Raw genomic sequence first — 18,576 nt, forward strand, 5'->3', positions numbered from 1 at the left:
ATCTTTATTTCTTTTTTGATATTTTCTAAGCTGATGACCGTTACCACCTTTTAGAATATATAAAACCATACACGGTTGTATTTTATTTAAAAAAGAATTAATTACTTTTTAATTTAAAAATAAAAAAATTAGCAAAATTCACTACATTTTTGTATTATTATTTTTTAATATAGCGATTTTACAATTCACTACCATTCATTAATTTTTAAGAAAGTTATCTATTCTCTTAAAACTGTACAGGACAACTTTGCTTATCCATATTTGCAGCTAAGAGATACTTTAGCGGAACTAGCAAAATTTTCTCTACAAAAAACCACGAAGTGCAGACTTTTCCGAATCTACTCTTCAAGAATTTGAGCAGCCGAGAGCGTCACAAAAAATTCTTTGACGAAGAAAGTAGAAGCCAACAAAATACCTGTAGGAAAGCAGACGCTGCCAAAATAGCAGTACCAGCATTGTGCTAATGTAAGCACAAACATACAGACAAACAAGTATTTTTGCCATCAAACCGGCGCCTGCCCAAATACAAACATACATACATCTAACACACAAGCGCCGCTGTTAACGCAAATTCAATAGTTGTGAGGCTTTTCCGCTTGCTGTTTGCCATCAAATATTTATATGTATTTGGAGACGTAACAATGTGCAACAACACAGTATTTAGGTGGCATGTCTGCAACGCCAATGCACATAACTGCTGCGACTAAACCTAAACAAAGGCATGCAATACGACCTGAATACGGCTGTTACTCACCCCCTAGCAGCAGCAGCAGCAGCAGCGACTTGTAGCGCTGAGTGATTGCTGCTATGGATGTGAATGAGTATGAGGTATGTGTGCTGCTACTGCTGCTGTGTGTGCGTGTGTGTAGGCCGGACAATTTATGTAAGAATGCAAGCGATAGCAGAACATAGCTATTGTAATGTTGAAGTGAAATAAAAACAACAACAAACACAAACGGAAGCAGCGGAGGTGGTGGAAACAATGAAACGTGTCAGCAGCCAAAGAGGAAGCGAAGGTAACGTGCCATATGTGGTTTAAGCAGTAGTAAAAATAGAATAAGAGCAGAGATAAATAAAATACATACATAACAGTGGAGTGTTAATAACAGTGAAGTGGAGAAGTAAGCATTAGTGGCTGTAAGAGTGAGTTGTGATAACAGTGGTGTTGCTGTAATAGAATTTTTATGTTAACAGTATTCTTATTTTAACAGCGTTGTTTTAACATACTCTATGGCAGCTAACAGCAGTCTGTTTGACTCAACAGCAGTTAACAGCACACAGTTAACTTAACAGCGCTTTGTCTTCAGCATTCCACGCTGCTATGCTGTTAACCATTTACATTTTGGGGCCGTTTTAACAGTCAACATTCTAACAGTGTTCTATGTATGTGTGTGTGCGTGTGTCATTGTGGCGTGTGCACTCCATATAATTGCTACAGCAACAACAACAACACCACCCAAAACAGCATTCCAATGGATTAACAGCGTCTGATGCCGTACACTGGATGGCCGCGTGCCATCGCCACCGCCAACACAATGCGCAGCTCCACTCGCGCTCCACTCACAAATGCAGCAGCAGCGGCGGCGACGGCATATGCCAGCACACGTAGCTCTTTTTAGCAGCAGCCGAGCAATGGATTCGGTGGAAATCAAGTTTTAGTACGTGTTCCTCCGTGTTTGAAAACAGTTCGTTCGTTTTAGCTGATGATGATGACAGTGTGGCGCGCGCGCGAGTGTGTGTGAAAAGATTTTCTTGTTAGAATTTCAAATCGGAAAATACATATATATACTTGTATACAAGAAACCGCTGTGTTTAGTTGCATTGATAGTGAGGTAAATGGAAAGATCTGAATTAAATATATTATTGTTTAAGTGAACTCAAGATTGAACAAATAAGTCTCTGAGTTTAAGTCTCTAGTTATGGCATAAACACAAACATACACTCATACATATATATAAAGCAACTCATAACTACTGCCACAAGCCTTTAAGTGTCCGTAATATATGTATGAGTATGTGTACAATTTCGTTCGTGCAACACGGCAAAAAAATTGATGTTGGAGTGAAATCAGCAATAAAACAGTTATGTGTAGTAAATACAAATAAGGAAGAAAAAAAAAATAAATGAAAAACAAAAGTGCGTGCTAGTGAAATGCTAAAAACGACAGGCACCCTTTATACTCATAAAACTCTTAAAAGTAGTGTAACAACACAAAAACAATAAAAAAAAAATTTGCCAATAAAACTCGAAAAAGTTGAACTTTCCTTCACTAACTTCAACTGAACGCTCTACCTTCTAGTCTAATTTACCGCAAGTGCAACATGCAGCCTTATTTATGTTGCTACTACTGCTTCTTCTTCTTTAACTGCGCATAGCGTTAGCGCGTTCAGGGCAGCAGCTAAGAATCGATTTGCCACAATTAGTTCGGCTGTCGGTAACGGACGCGCGCGTCCACTTGCCTCACATACACCCGCCCGCCTGCCGTTGCTACGCTACGCTACCACCTTCGTACACGGTTAGCGCTCTCGAACGCCTTAAGGCATGCTAACAAACGTGTATTTGCACTGGCTGCTAACGCTATACAATGGACTTTAGTGCGTATTACGCACTTGAATTCACGCTCAAATTGCTAGTGTTATTATTGTTGGTGTTACTAGTGTTGTTGTTGTTGTTCTTGTTCTTGTTGTTACTGAAGAGTTTACTTGTTTGTTTGTTGTTGGTAGTTAGCTATTTTTGTTGTGTTGTTGACCCAACGCTTGACCTAAAGGCATAAAATGAAAACCTATGGCGTGTTGGTGGCGCGCTGAAATATTAGCGCGCGTGAGTGGCAAGCACTAAAGTTTATGTGTGTGTGTGTGTGTTTGAGGTAGTGAACTTTAAAACAAAAACTTTAAAATGTATTTTGTGGCATGTAGCAAGTGTGAAGTTTTCGTAAAAATATACTTTGAGTTCAATGAAATTGAAATATGTTGAAAGTGACGATAAAATGTTGTGGAAAAATTATAAAATAATTTAAAAAATATTTAATAAATTTTATTTTAAAATAAAAATAATGGAAAATATTCCAAAATAGCTTAAAAAAATTAATGAAAAATATATTAAAATTTATTAAGGCATTATAAATATATTTAATTTAATAATAAAAAAAACCGGATAATAATAAATTTGAAAAAAAAATTTAATAACTAAATTAAAAAAAAACGGATAAAAAATATTGATTTTTAATCAAAAAACTATGTTTTTGTATTTTCTTTTAATTTGAAAAAAAAAAATTTAATAAATTGCCTACCAAAAAATTTAACAAAATATGAACTAAAATATATTATATTCCAATAAAAACTTAAATATGAAAAAATATTTAATAAATCAATTATTTTCTAAAAAAAAATATATATCCAAAAATTTATAACGGTATAATAAGTGCAAAAAACTAAAATATTAATGCGAATAAATATTTGGTATATATGAAACACTAACTCCATCAACCATTTCCTAATAACTATTAAGAAAAATATTTAAAGAAAAAGCATGAAAAATGCTAAAAATAAAACTCAAAACTCAGAATAAAAATAAAAATAAAATTTCTTGAAAGGATCAATAATAATATTATAATAAGCAATTTGCCTACAAACAGATACACAATAACAAAGAAACAATGCTACCAAACTCGATTATGAAATTTTTTGAAAAATAATTGTAAAAATTTTGAAATCTTCTAAAAAATCCCGAAACAAGTCAGTTTTCATAAAAATATTAACCTTAAACGCAATACAAGCTTTTCAATCAAAACCTACCGCACCAAATTTTTGCGTCCAAAAAAATCATATTTCCACCTCCAAACGATTAAACCCAAAATCATACTTAGCGCAATACAACTAAACCCGCCATTTCACTTATACATTATATATACATGTTGGTGTGTCGGTATTTGCTGCCCTCAGTTGGCGTTACATACCGCAAATTGCATGCAATGTTACTCGTCATCGCTTTTCATCGCATGCTAATCATGAACATTGCTGCTGTTTTGCTATTAACCTCGACTGGTCGCTCATGCTAAATACACATGCTTGTGGGAGAGTGTGTGTTTGTAGCACATTAGAAATTCCAGCACACAACATAAGCACTCACACGTAAATGCATATAATGAGTAAGTCATGTGCATGTATGTACGTGTGTGCGTGCCTTTTCTAGTAGCCAACAAGCTTTGGTTGAATGCTCAACAGCTGAATCTGCCACTAAAGTGGTGAATTTGCAGCTTGGCACAACAAGGCAAATGAAACACAGTGTTGTTAGCAGTCTAAAAAAAGGGGGATGTGCGTGCTGTCAAGCGCCTTACTGTAGGCAATGTGGTTACTTATGTTAAAGCTTTAAGTTTATAATATGTTTATATTTTTGTTTGGACTATAGTTTTTCATAGTACCTAAGCCTAAAAACTTCTTGAGAATATACCAAATATTCATAAATAATCTGCTCTGACAGATCTTTTCTTCGTGAAAAGACAGCAATCTCTCGGTGAAAGCAAGCGTATCAGTCTCTCCAATGATGAAAAAATAAATAGTGATTCGATTCTTTAATTAAAATTAATTATGATAATTAAAAAACAACAAAAATAGTCGAGAGAGAACTTCTTTGAGTGTTTCACAAGTTCAATAGATTGCTTCAAAGTCGATTTATTAACGATTTTTGAAGATTAAAAGTAAAAAAGCTTTATTGTTTCGATATTCAAAGACTCGAAGTGTGCTAGAGACTAATAGAGACTCATAGAAAGAGTCATATCATCTTGAAAACAATAACACTTATTTACAGCGCGCTTCCTTTACTGTTTCACAAGTTCAATTGTCTGCTACAATGTCAATTGTGCTCGGCATTATAATCAATTTTGCCTAATTAAGACTAATTTTGAGAAGAAATGTTGAAGAAAGCTAGATTTCAAACACCCAGCGCTAGTATTTAGCTCTCTAAGTAGAATTTATACATGCTTAGTCACTTATCAATGATAATTTCGTAGAGTTATCACTACTACTATGTCTTAAGCTGAAACTATAGCTAAAGAATTTTCATAATAATAAACTTCTATTTATTCTACTGTATCGCTCAGTTATTTAAAGCGGTCTGGTAGTTACTCGCAGCATCTCTGAAATATTTATCTTTCTTCAGTGCAAGTAAAAGTACTGAGCAATGTTGCATGCTAGGTGAGAACCTGTTTTAGCAAAGTGGAAAAATCGAATCGAAGAGGTCAGTACACTCGTACACTGCTACTTTTCGAGACCAACAGGGGAATACTGAGCTGATTAATGATAATTAAAAATAAATTTATTTTTCATAAGAAAAATTAAAAAAAAATATTTCGTTCAATAACTTATAAAGTACATTATGGTTCAAAAGTATTCACACAACTTAAAAATTAAAGCCGCGAAATTGATATAAGTCCTCTATTTAGTCATAATTATATATAAATTAATATAAAATTCCTTCAAAAGTATACGGAGACGATTAAGGAAACGCCAAACAGCGTTAAAATCTACGCCAAAACAACACAAATGAAATAACAAAAGAAAACGAAGAAACATATAAAGAATATAAGAAAACATACAACCACAAAATAAACCAAAAACAACTGAAAACATTTAAAATCGCAATAAAAAGAAAACAAATTGGCAATCATAAGTCCCAAAACAAACATAAATCGGAGGAAGCGTTGCCGAGACTTACTGCTGCCTGCCAGCCAGTGAACTCACTTAGTCGGCTGACTGGTTGACTAACTGGCTGGTGAGCTGGCTGGCTTACCAAGCATAACTGCCAGAGTATGTGAGTATATTTGTTTAGGACGCGACAACAACAACATGCCACAGCCTGAGCAAGCTTCCTTGTCAAACCGGTCGCAAAGCAGGAAAAAGGCAAGGAATTCGCGCGAACTCCAATAGCAACAACAATAAATACAAGGAAATAAAAATAAAAAAATACTAAAAAATTTAATAAATAAACAAAAATGTGGAGCAGTGAACAATAACAATAATAACAACAAAAACATAAGCGTTTAGTGCAATTGCAAGGAACTGTATGTATGTGTAGTGTTTGTTGTTGTGGGTGTTTGTGCTTGAGCGGCAATGAAATGTGTACGCTTAAAACGCAGATGAAATGAAATAAAAGGCACCAAGCCTAACTACGTTAGCTGCTTAACAAGCGCAACTAAACAACAACAGCAACAAAAAGCGCGCAAAGCAAAAAGGCGTAGAAGCGCACCGCAGTGACAGCCGAGCTTTGTTTGGACGCGTCTTTGTGTGAACGCGTGTGTGTGTGTATTTTCGTATAATTCCGTGAGTGTGTATGTGTGTCTGCATAGTCAAGCCTAACGATTCTGTTTTTCAATTCCATCACTTTGCACTCCTTCACCACGTTACTTTCCCTTGCTCCACTCATTCAACCAACATCAAGAATTATCACTTTGCTTACTTTCTTCCTCTTCGTGCTGCGCAAGCAATGGTTCTGCGGAAAAACCAGTTTCGTGGTCTGTTGCACACAGCTTCCAATCGTCCAATGGATATGGATGCCGCTGTCTGTGTTGCAATTGGCTTGTAGCTTAAGCGCGTTCTTCGCTCGATACACATTCACTTATTGTTGTTATTTATGTTGTTGTGCAGTTTTGCTCCATTGCAAGCGCACAAACAATAGCTTACCACTGCATACAGACCACAAAAACTCGTTTGAAGCCACATTCTGGCTGTTTTCTGTACCTTTTCCTTTTTTGTTGTTTGTTGTCTTTCGCGCGTTCTTCCTTTGCTCTTTCACTTGATTTTCGTGCTAGCACAAAATTAAATTTCGTACACCAAGAGACCGTGCAGTTAAAGTGCAAATTTTTTGGACGTTGGTGAAAAGTGTTGTGAAAGAGGTCAAGGCAATTTTTTTTCTTTTTTTTGAGGAATCGAATATTTAAATATCTTTAAATAAGAAACCTTTAAAGAAATTAAATATCTATTTTCACTATAGTTATGTGTTTTTGTAACAATGGTGCTTAAAGATCCTATATATAGGATTAAGTTCCGGAGAGTGTGCTTGCTGAAACATATCATCGAAATTTAACACTGAAGAGAATATTAAGAATGAAGATTTCCAGTAATTCTCTTTGTAAGGTTCTTTTCCATATCTATAATGAAACTGCTGTTGAACTTCCATAGATCGAACTGCTATAACTCGAAGTTCTCATAACTCCAACTATTGAATTGGCAATAGAAGTCAAAATTCATACAAATTACCTTGTGTAACTCGGAGGTCTCTCTAACTCGAAGTTTTTTTGTGGATTATGGTGATTCTAGTTAGAGAAGTTCCACTGTATCTAAAATTAGATAATACTGTTTCCAGAATACTTCATAAAACCCAAAGATCTGAGTGTTCTTACAAAAAATCACCTCTGTTCTACTTTTAGTGTTAATATTTTGGAAAATATGGAGTTTAAATTTGAGTCTAAATCTAAATTTTGGGTCTGCAGTATTAAGACTTCAAGTTTAGAGTGTTCTCAACCAGTTATTAGGATAGGATAAGTCCTATAGCTTAATCCCAAAATGGATATCATACTTAGTCTGCTATATATTAAAGCATTAAAAATATTTTAGTGTTAATTTAGAGAACATACATTCATCGAGGGTTGTCTGATCGTGAAACAATCCACGCTGTGGTTATGAGAGGTCGGGAATGACCACAGGCTTTAACGATCTGTAAAGAATCGGCTTAAAGTGGACAATGAAAGATCAAATAAAAGTCTCCACTTAACCACTTCCACTTCCTTAGGATATATAGACTCTCTATCATATTTTCGTGTTCATAAAACTCATCTATCTACTCTGGGAAAACTAAGCTAAGCGCTGCTCTGAAGAAACTAAAGTCAGGCCATCTTCACACAATCCGTAGATGATTTTGTGAAATTCGTGTTCAAAACATGAACCCGTTATATTTTAGGACCCACTTTTATGAGACTTCCTTATTGAAAACATGAAAACATTCTTTTGTGACGGCTTCACCGAACAATTTACGAAGAAATTGCACAATTTGCATAAATTATATTAAAAATCATTTAAATTTAAGCCTACTAATTGTAGTGCCGTAAGTTAACGGTAATTTCAGTTATTACAATATGCATAATTTTGCGATAACACACATGCAAATGCATGAATTTAAGAAAAAACGAAAATAAAAAACAAAAAATAATTAAATTTTTCATTATTTTTATTTTTAGCTCACACATTGCTATACAATGAAATAAAAGAGGATAAGCATTTTGAGAAAAAAAATTGCAAATAAAGAAAAATGCATGATTGATATGAAAAACCAGCGAAAAAAGGCGGCAGACATAACAAAAAGTATAAAAAGAAATGCAAAAAAAAAAAAATTGTGAATTTAAAACAAATAAGCAATTCCATGCGTGTTTGCATGCAATGCGGCAGTAAAAATAAACAAAACAACAACCACAACGCGTGCACACATATATGCAAATAATAGCGAGAATATATGACATTTTTAGCAGCAGCAGCGGCAAACATATCAGCTAAAATCACAAAAAGCAAGAACAAACAACGAGTGTGGAAAAAAAACTAAAAAATTGCAATAAAAACAACAAAAAAAAATATTGAATAATAAAATACAGTAAAATAAAGCAGAAATTAAAATAACCAAAAAAAAATTGTTACTTGCGGCAATTGAATGACAAACAACAGCAAGAACTGCAGTCACAACGAAAAACACACGAATTTTGCAAGAATTCTTCTATGTATATAGTACATGAATGTGTACTGTGCTGTGACAAGTAAAGCAGCGCAATACGAGGCATGCAAATAATTTCCATGCAATCAAACAAATAAATAAATTCGTTTATGCGGCAGCAAATAGCAGTATAAACAACTAAAAAGTAGTGCAAAGAATATAAGTGTAATACAGAGCCGCTGCCAGTCACTTGTCTGCTGTGGCAAGTACCACACACGAACGAACGCCAACACGCACACACACAGGCATATGAGTTTCAGCGCAATTGAGGCCCGCGTTCATTAAAGGCGTAGCAAATTTTTATGGTAAGTTCCACAGACATTTTACAATTATTTTTTTGCATCTACATGCTGCCCATGCTAAGCATACTTTACTGCTTTGCGGCATTTTTGTGGCGTAGGAAAGTTCGCCAGCAATTTTTTCTCGTTTTTTACAAATTTTCCCTCTTTCTTGTGTGGTGACTTTGTGGTTCTGCTGTGCCCTAGACGTCGTTTGCAGACGTGCCAGTGCCACCAATACCAGTTAATAGCGTTGCTGTGGCTTAAAGCCGACAAAATTGTTGCATACGCTGAGGCACCGGTTATTAAAGAGTAGTTATGGGATGGTAGGCTTAAAGAATAATGCAATTTTATATCTTTTTAGTGATAAATGTAATCATTACTTTATAATGTATTCATTACTTTGCGATGTAATCATTACTTTGCGTTGTAATCATTACATTATGTGGCAATGATTATATATTAGAAAATTACTATGTAAGATATTACTGTATTTATTGTTTGAGAGTAATTGAGGAACATTCGGTGTAAATAATAGAGTTTTTTTATATGTTGTTGTACAAAATGAGATAATTACATTATGTTGTAATGATTATGTACTGGAAAATTAATATGTAAACCACTCTACTTATTAAAAAGCAGTTATGGAGTAGTTGGGTTAAATAATATAGCATATTAATAATGTTAATGGACTAAATGTAATCATTACATGAAGTAATCATTAACTAATGCGGTAACCAAGGCATTAAGCAGTAAATATTACATTATGCGGTAATCATTGCATTCTGCAATAATCATAAAATTATGCGGTAATCATTACATTCTGCAGTAATCATTACATTATGCGGTAATCATTACATTATTTATTAATTATTATCCATTGGAAATTTATTATGTATGAAATTATTCAACATAACATCTCGCCGAACTTTCATAACCTTAAATATACAATCAAATTTACTTCCAGAAAGGTTCAAAGACCTCTAACCTAACTAACTGCCATCATGTTGCCCACAATTCCCTAATGTAGATTGACTTCACCGAAATTCGTGTGCGCTTTTTTACATTTTGTCGCATGCATTAAACGTGACATTTATTTATATCAGCTGTGTGTACCTCACTCAATACACCACTTGAACTCGCCGTGAACTCGACTCGCCAAACTTGTGCGAAAGTGTCATATCGTCGTTTTGAAAATTCACTAATGTGAGTTCAACGAAACTTCTTTAACCGCGCGCTGGTGCTAATTTTTAGGCTAAACTCTTGCTTGCCACATGCCACATGCCACTTAAGCTGCCAAACTATCGTATTGGTACGCGACTTTCCACTTGACTGAAGGCATATCTTTACTTCGCTACTTTTAACTAACTTTTGTGAAAATTAATATGCAAACCAGGATATTTTGATTATACCAAAAGTTTAAAGTTAATATACATACAAAGCGGAAAGGTAGTAGTGGCTGATAGAATCAAATACTCATTAACTGCTAAAGACTTGGTAAGGGGTTAATGAGGTTAGTGATTTTTCTTAATGGATAACTGGAGAACTTATCTTTTAATTATAAAAATTATATTTTTTAGAGAGAGAAAATTATTATAAGATAGCAATTAGCGCTTATGTGAGTGTCTAAAACTTCTGAAATTTAGATTTATAAGAAAGCGGAAGATTAAAGGCAGTCAAATTTCAAATGATGGCAGGAATAGTTATTTTGTAGTCAGCCAAATGGTTAAAACTAGGCTAATATTTGGTTTTTGAACACATAAAACTGGTATAAACTGGTATAAACTGGTATAATCTGCTATAAACTGGTATAAAATTTGTATGAACTGTTATAAAAATGGTATAAATTGGTATAAAAAGGTATAATCTACAATAAAACTGGTATAAACCGGTATGCGATTTTTTTATGATTTAAACACATACCGTGAAAATAAAATTTAATTAAAATGTTAAACCTTCACCGGTGCTTCACAAAAAGCAACCAAGATTTCACACAAACGAATCTAAGAAAGTTTCCAAGTAAGCATATTTTGCGGTAATATCTGAAATTTAATTTACAATATTACAAATCAATGTAACTGCACTCCATTCGCCATAAAAAATAAATACAATTTTTCAATATTAGCATAATTTCATCTGCGTTTCCTCCGCCGCTTCAACGTAAACCAATAAATAAATAAAACTTTTGCCGGCAGGAAAAGTGCAAAAAAATTGAATTAAAACACACATTGACAAGCAGGACCTCGCACTTAACCATTGGCGCGCACACTTGACTTGCAGCAGCAACAGCAACGGCAACAAACACTCAATGCAATTGCACAAGCACTTGCGCTTCACAGGGCAGACCAATGACCAACAGCACGCAGTGAACAGAACAGAACAGTAAAGACGAGCAAAGAAATACACTCGTAAGAAATAATCAAAAAAAAGTGAAACGAACGTTCGAAATTATTACAGACTTAGTGGAGAGAAAAGTAGAAAAGTCGCAAGAAAATATTGACGTAAATGTAAAATAGTAAAACTACAGAACTTCCAGTTAGAACTTGGTCAAATAGTAGTTTGTATGTGGAAAAGTATGAAGCGCAAAACGGAATCAAACTTGTTAAACTAAGTTTTCTGCTGTTGCTGCTGCCACACGCCCACTTTGCCACGGCAGTTTGCACTGAACATAACCGATTTAACTGTCCGCCACTTGCTTCCTGCCACTGCCTGCCAGTGGCATATGCCACACCAGCACCGACGACGACTGGCGATTGGGTCATAAAAGCAACGAGAAATAACGAACTTAGCGAACTTAAATTTTATAAAAAAATATGTTTTTTTGCGATTTTTTTTCGTTTCCGCGCTGCCACTTTTCGCTGTAAATTCGGTTAGTTTATTATTATTTTATGGCAGGCAACTCAAAGCATTTGCGCTGGCGGTGGCGGTGGCGGTAATACCAGCAGTTAGTGGTGTGCCGGCACATGACAAAATCCATATATTCGTGTGCAACAAGAAAGTATCGAAAAATGCACTTATCGTGGCGACAAGAGTTGCAAAAAAATGCCAACTAACACGAAGTGTGCTTGTTGGGTTTTATGGTGGGACAAAGTGTAAAAGAAAAAATCATTAATATGTGGTAAAGATTGCTAGCATATGTGGCTATAATGGTCAATATACATATGTGTAATAGTACTAAAGACTTACTTTTTATATTCCAGCGTAGTTCATATTTTCAGCTTATGAGAGATCTGAAAAAATAGACAAATAGAATACAAATTAGTGGATCATTTACATAAATCTTATAGAAAATATTTAGAAAATATCAGACTTTTCAGTATTTCACTATTTGTAAGGGACAAAACTAAGTTTCATAAATTATTGGGTTGATTTTATTACCTCACTATCATGCTTAGTTAGTGAACTGAACAATGAAATATGTCAAATATATTTGCTATAGCAAATCTAGTGGATCCAGTGGTCAGGTATTAAAGGTACTGTTAGTTACGTTCCCATGTTTAAAATGACTATGAAGAAGTATCACAGAATCCTAGGTCTCTGTTCCACAACCAATTGTTTCCCACATACCAGAATGATCTGTATAGTCATATCATTTAATATTCTTAACACATTTAATTTAATTTAATACATTTGGAACCCTTTTTTTAAATATATACCTTTTATGATATCTCTATCTCTGTTCTACTTTTACTAGAAGTGAGTTAAATTTTGGTTCTGATCAATCTGGAAAACATTTGGAACCCATTTTTGGAAAAATATACTTATATCTTTTATCATTTCTCTATCTTTCTTCTACTTTTTTTCGAGAAGATAGATAAATTCTGGATCCAAAGTGATCAATCTGGGCAACATTTGGAACCCATTTTATTTAAATAAATATCTTTTATGATATCTCTATCTTTTTTCTAGTTTTTCTCGTGAAGTTAGGTAAAATTTGGTTCCAAAGTGATCAATCTAGGAGCCGCTTTATTGAAAAATATATATCCTTTATGATATCTCTATCTTTCTTCTACTTTTTCTCGAGAAGTTAGTTAAATTTTGGTTTCAAAGTTATCAGTCTGCTTTGCCAATATCTGAAAAACACCAGACCTTAATTCCTTTTAGATCTTAAAGCCATATAAGAAACTATATAGTTAGTACTTCGAAAACATCCAGAAAATAGTCACTTTAAAATATCAAACCTCATGGAACTATATGTTTATACAATAACCTTGACCCTTATAACATACTGAATCGAATTCACTGAAAATACTGGAAAAGTGATTTATATTTATCAGTGTTTTAGGGTTCCTTGCGGCACAACTTTTATAATGGCAACTCGTCCAGCTTGACAGCTGTCACCATTATTAGACTAATACCAAGCGAGCATAAAGAAATCTTCACAAATAACGGTAAACTTGATTAAAGTGACTCAGAACATAATAGTGTTCCAAGAGTCTGAAACCTGAAAGAATTCAGGATAGTATTGAAAGTATGGACGAAACTATTTCTTTATAGTAGAAAGGAATTTTGAATCTTAGCACCTATTACTTCAATATGACATACTGGTCACATATTTCTTATATTTAACAAACCTAACCCTACTTTACAAAGAACTTGCATACAATTGAGTTTTATTCTTTATTTCAAGATTTTAGCTGCACTTACTATTGTATAATACTTCCAAAAAAAGAATACAAATGAAAGGATTACGTAACTAACAAAATGAACTCCAGATCTCGGCATTATCCATTCACATTTTAATACTAATCATTATCACTTTAATGAAACAACACAACAACTGGCTTCCCTTCGAAATAAGCTGCTGCAAAGCTTTTTTCCAAACTTCGAGAGCTGGCACGATGTATAGCTGAACGGTAAAGCCATGCACTAATTTCCAATTCAACAAAAGCGCCTGTTGCTGGCATTTGGAAATTGTGTAGACACAGCGCGTGAGTCAAACACACCGAGATACATGAATGAATGCGCACAGAGCGAGCGTGTGTTTCGGCAACAGCAGTAGCTTTGCAGTAAAACCAACAACTTTTCGAAAGCGCACCAAAATCTCTTTTTAATACTTTCGAAAATTAAAAATTCAACAAAAACAACTAACAGCAGAGCTGGTGTGTGCGGGTGTGCAGTTGGTGTTGATTGGGACAACGAAAGTTTCAAGGGAGTGTGTATACTGGAAAGGGTTAACAATGGTAAATTATGGTGTGGGTGTGAGTGGAAGGGAAGTGAGGGGTAGGGGAGGGAGGAGAGAGAGAAAAGCGCAACAGCAAAATGCAAACACACACACATACACCCATACAAAAGCAAGCAAGGCGACATCAACATCCGGCAGAAGGACTCACTTGCCTCTGCATTCAAGCCTGTTGTTGTTGTTGTTGTTCTCCTTGTTGTTTTTGCAGTTGCATAACAGTTTGCAGTCGCATTATCCGTAGTTTAGCGTTAAGCAACGGAACAAATTAAATTTTGCCAACTCGCGCGCCATTCACAACAACAACAACGACCAGCAGCAAACTATAACGGTAAACATAAATAAAATAGTAGAAAAAGCTAAAGTGAAAATTGTTAGGCAGCGTTGCATTTATAACTGCTGCAAAATTAAAAGCTAAAACGGAAGTGCCAAGGTGAGGGATTTGTAAAGCGTAAATAGTTTTCCAAACTTATTCATTTAACTTGCCACTCAGCGCCACCGCTCTCAGCCTTTGCTATGCAAATAGAAATTTATATTTACTTTTTGTTTTTGTTTTTGTTTTTCAATATATATGCGTGTGTATATATGTATTTTTTTGCGCTGCGGATTCAAAAGTTATGGCTGAGTGGCGCTGAAGTGACGCCTAAACAACCCAAAGGGGACTGTAATTGAAGCGGAACTTTTTTTTTTAAGCTCAGCTACATGTGTTTAGGCGTGTGTTTGCTTCTAAGTAGGCGCTAAAGTGTGCTTTATGTGCGCTTATGCGGTGCTTATGCTGTGCTATGTTATGTTATGCTATGCTATGTACGTTTGTATGTAAGTGTTGGTCGTCGCTGCTAAAGTTTCTCACATAAAACAATAGCTGAGCTTTTAAACTATGTCCGCAGTCAACGAAGTGTGTGTAACTTAAAAAACGCTTTGGGTATTTGCGTTTAAAGGGTTTGATAACTCAGTGATATTTTTTCCAATTTTCTTTTTTTTTTGTTCTTTTGCTTTGATTGCTCTGTTTCTGTCCATTTTTTTCAGCTTTGCAAATGCAAATATGTTGTGGCAACAAAAAAGTGAGCGCCTTTTGTGCGCTGAGTTTGTTCAAAAGCAAGGAAAAAAAACCAAAAAAAAAAAACAAGAAAAACAAAAAAAAAACATAAAAAAATAAATAAAAATAGGAAAATAGTACAAACCAGCAACACAAAAAGCGCAATGCATATCTAATAGAAAAATGGCATAACAAGAGTTTTCGCAAAACTTTTTTGCGCTTTGACACACACACTTTGCTTCTATATGAGGCCTATGAGCAAATTTGCACCTACATATATAGCATATGATTTTTTCCACTTCTTTTTCAATATTTTTTTGAAATGTACTGTCAAAGCTGGCATACCAGCAGATATACATATGTAAATGAGCAGCACAATCAGGTGTCACCCTTTGGTCATATTATATGTATAAAAAACTTCACACAAACAAAATGCGAAAAAAAATTATTTCAAGTTGAGGGGTGCGCATTTGTCAGCTTTTATTAAAAAATGTCACACATTATAATTTTTTATTTTGATTTCGTCTTTTCTTTCACACTTTTGATTTTTTTCCTTTTTTATAAAGTTTGCTTTAGCAGTTTTTAATAATAAAGGAAGCGAACTCTGTATAATAAAGCTAGAGGAAATTATAAAAAATCATTGAATTTAATTTTTTAATTTTTAGTGTTATAGCATACCTATTATATAGAAAAAGCTTTCCACATAATTACATTTAAAGTGAAAGCTCACATTGCCAAAGATTATTATTTGACTGCAATTACTGGTGAAACCGATTTTGAGGCTTTTAATCTCCTTGAAATAATATTTGAAATATTTCTAGACGAACTTCTAACTCCAGAATTATTTTTCTTGGTCCACTAGTAGATATATCACACAAAGAAATATATCATATAAAACACTTAATCATTCAAAAATGGTTTAAAAAGCTTTTAGTGTGCTTAAAAGCTTAAGCAACCATGCATAAATCATCTAAAACCCCGTTCCTTCAAATAAACAAAAGCCTTATTGGAAGTTGTACAATATTAAGACCAATCTAATATAATAGTTTTTCAAAAGCTTAAAAGCTCATAACTGTCCCACAAAGTGGAATTTTTGAAAGACAAGCTTTCTCAAAAGCTTTAAAGAACAATTAAAGCTTAAAAGCTTAAGCAACCATGCCTAAATCATCTAAAACACCGTTTCTTCGAATAAACAAAAGCCTTAGTGGAAGTTGTTCAATATTAAGATCCAATAAAATCGTATTTCAAAAGCTTAAAGCTCGCACCTGTCCAAATAACGGCATCTTTTGAGAGACAAGCTTTCTCAAAAGTTTTAAAGAACAATTTTATGTGATAATTAGATTCGAATGAATGGTTGATTCGATTCGAGTAATTATATACATAAGTTCATTAAATACTAAAAAGCTTTGGCCAAACCTCAATATTGGTTAGAAAGCTAGTTTGGAATGCAATGACATTGCTTGGATTCATGTTTATTTGAAAGCTTCAGCTGTTTTTCACGCAAATCTATAGCTTTGAGCGATAGCTTTTGACAAATGGAATCCTTCAGTAAAAAATTCGAGCCCTCAACTACGCTTTCCCAGCCTCGCTGATTATAATCTCCAACGGATTAATCAAATTTCATTGAGATATGTAAACTTTACGCTTTCTTTCAAGACTTAATTTGATGATAGCTCGGTACTCACATAATTTCGTACATTCTACTGTCAAGTGGAACATTCTGGCGATTCTGGGCAAACTAGAACTTGAAGATGAAATCTTAATACTAGTAAGTCTCTTTCTTTGGCGACTACAGGTCCACAGGCCCAACGTCGTTATCTAATAGCATTATATTTTCGAACAGTTCATTGTCCTCTATCATATCTTATATCTTATTAGCTGAGAGTTCAATGATGTTTACTCTGTATGCGTGATCAAAGATCAATCTGCTATACTGCAACTATACTGTTGATGCTTTCTATACTATTTTTAAGGTACATAATGAATCTATGATGGTTTCTAGCGTAGTTCCGGGACATTGAACTAGGGTATAGTAGTATCTATGGATATATATACATATATGAATATATTCGCATATTTTCATATATTGCTTGTGTTCAGTTGTAATAAATATCGATGGCAATGACAGTACTGAGTTAAATTTTTTTTGTAAATTCATATATACATATACCGTTATTTTAATTAAATTATGCACTTTTTTCTAAAAATCCAAGATTTGCATATTCAATATTCAATCCCTCTAATTAATAAATATGCAAATTTCAGTTGAGCGCTGTCTAATTAAAGTAATAATTTAATTTTAAACTGAAATTATAATTTTTTCTCACTTTCTGTACACTTAGATGAATACTTCTACGCGTTATTTATGCATCATTTATATGTATTTTTATTGATAAAAACCTGACTGAGCACTGTTGGCACGCAGATTTTAACACAGCTATAATTGTCAACATTTCGATCAAAAAAAGTGCCATTATTTTGCACTATCGACATTTCAATTACTTTTACACATTTTTCAACACCGAAATGCCACAAGTGAGACGACGCACCAGCGTAATGCATCACAATAACAATTGTTGTAATGTATAATGCAGCTGCCAAACTATTTGCTGGCATTATTAATTAAAGCAATGAATTAAATGAAATTAACACTATTTTTTTTTAATTTATGGGTGTTGTAAATACAAATACACATATACAAATAAAGCACTTGTAGTTGGGAGTGTGTGTGTAGTAGCGTGTGAAATGCCTGTGCTTATAAGCAAACATTGGGTTTTGCGGTCAATAACTAATGATCTATGGCTGAAAATATAATTAATAATAATAAATTTACAATAGAAATGTATATTGTGGTGCACAACAACAAAAAGAAATATATATTCATGTGTATGTGTGTAAGTGCATTTATTGTGCGCGTAAATGTGCAAAGGCATTTATTCACAGCTGTTTTGTTAATACATATGCATAAGTACTGTTAAAAAATGCTGTTACATGCGTTTGCAAGTTTTAAATTTTTTTTTTATTTATTTTGAAATTTTTTTTAAATCTTTTTTGAAATTTTTTTTGTAAGTTTTATGAAATATATTTTGTAATATTTTTGAAAATTTTTTTTGTTTTTTTTTTTTTAATTTTTTTAAATTATTTTTATATATTTTTTTTTAATTTTTTTGAAATTTTTTTTGTAATTTTTATGAAATTTATTTTTAATATATTTTGTTGTAATTTTTTCGAAATTTTTTCTTTTAATTTTTTTTTTTTATTTTTAAAAAATTTTTAAATATTTTTTTTTAATTTTTTTTTGAAATTTTTTAAAATTATTTTTTAAAATT

General features: G+C 33.5%; 1 protein-coding gene across 1 annotated transcript in view; it reads left to right on the forward strand.

Annotated features, from left to right (window-relative positions):
- Positions 1-1,581: 1,581 nt before the first annotated feature.
- The window catches only part of LOC105214658 (irregular chiasm C-roughest protein), a 66,680-nt gene continuing 49,685 nt past the window's right edge, over positions 1,582-18,576 (forward strand). Inside the window, exons 1-2 of the mRNA XM_011188208.3 lie at positions 1,582-1,832; positions 8,231-9,059. The gene's annotated coding sequence lies outside the window, so the exon portion shown is untranslated. The remainder of the gene's footprint in view (positions 1,833-8,230; positions 9,060-18,576) is intronic.

This window comes from Zeugodacus cucurbitae, chromosome 5 (assembly GCF_028554725.1).
Source record: "Zeugodacus cucurbitae isolate PBARC_wt_2022May chromosome 5, idZeuCucr1.2, whole genome shotgun sequence".
Classification (NCBI taxonomy): Eukaryota; Metazoa; Arthropoda; class Insecta; order Diptera; family Tephritidae; genus Zeugodacus; species Zeugodacus cucurbitae.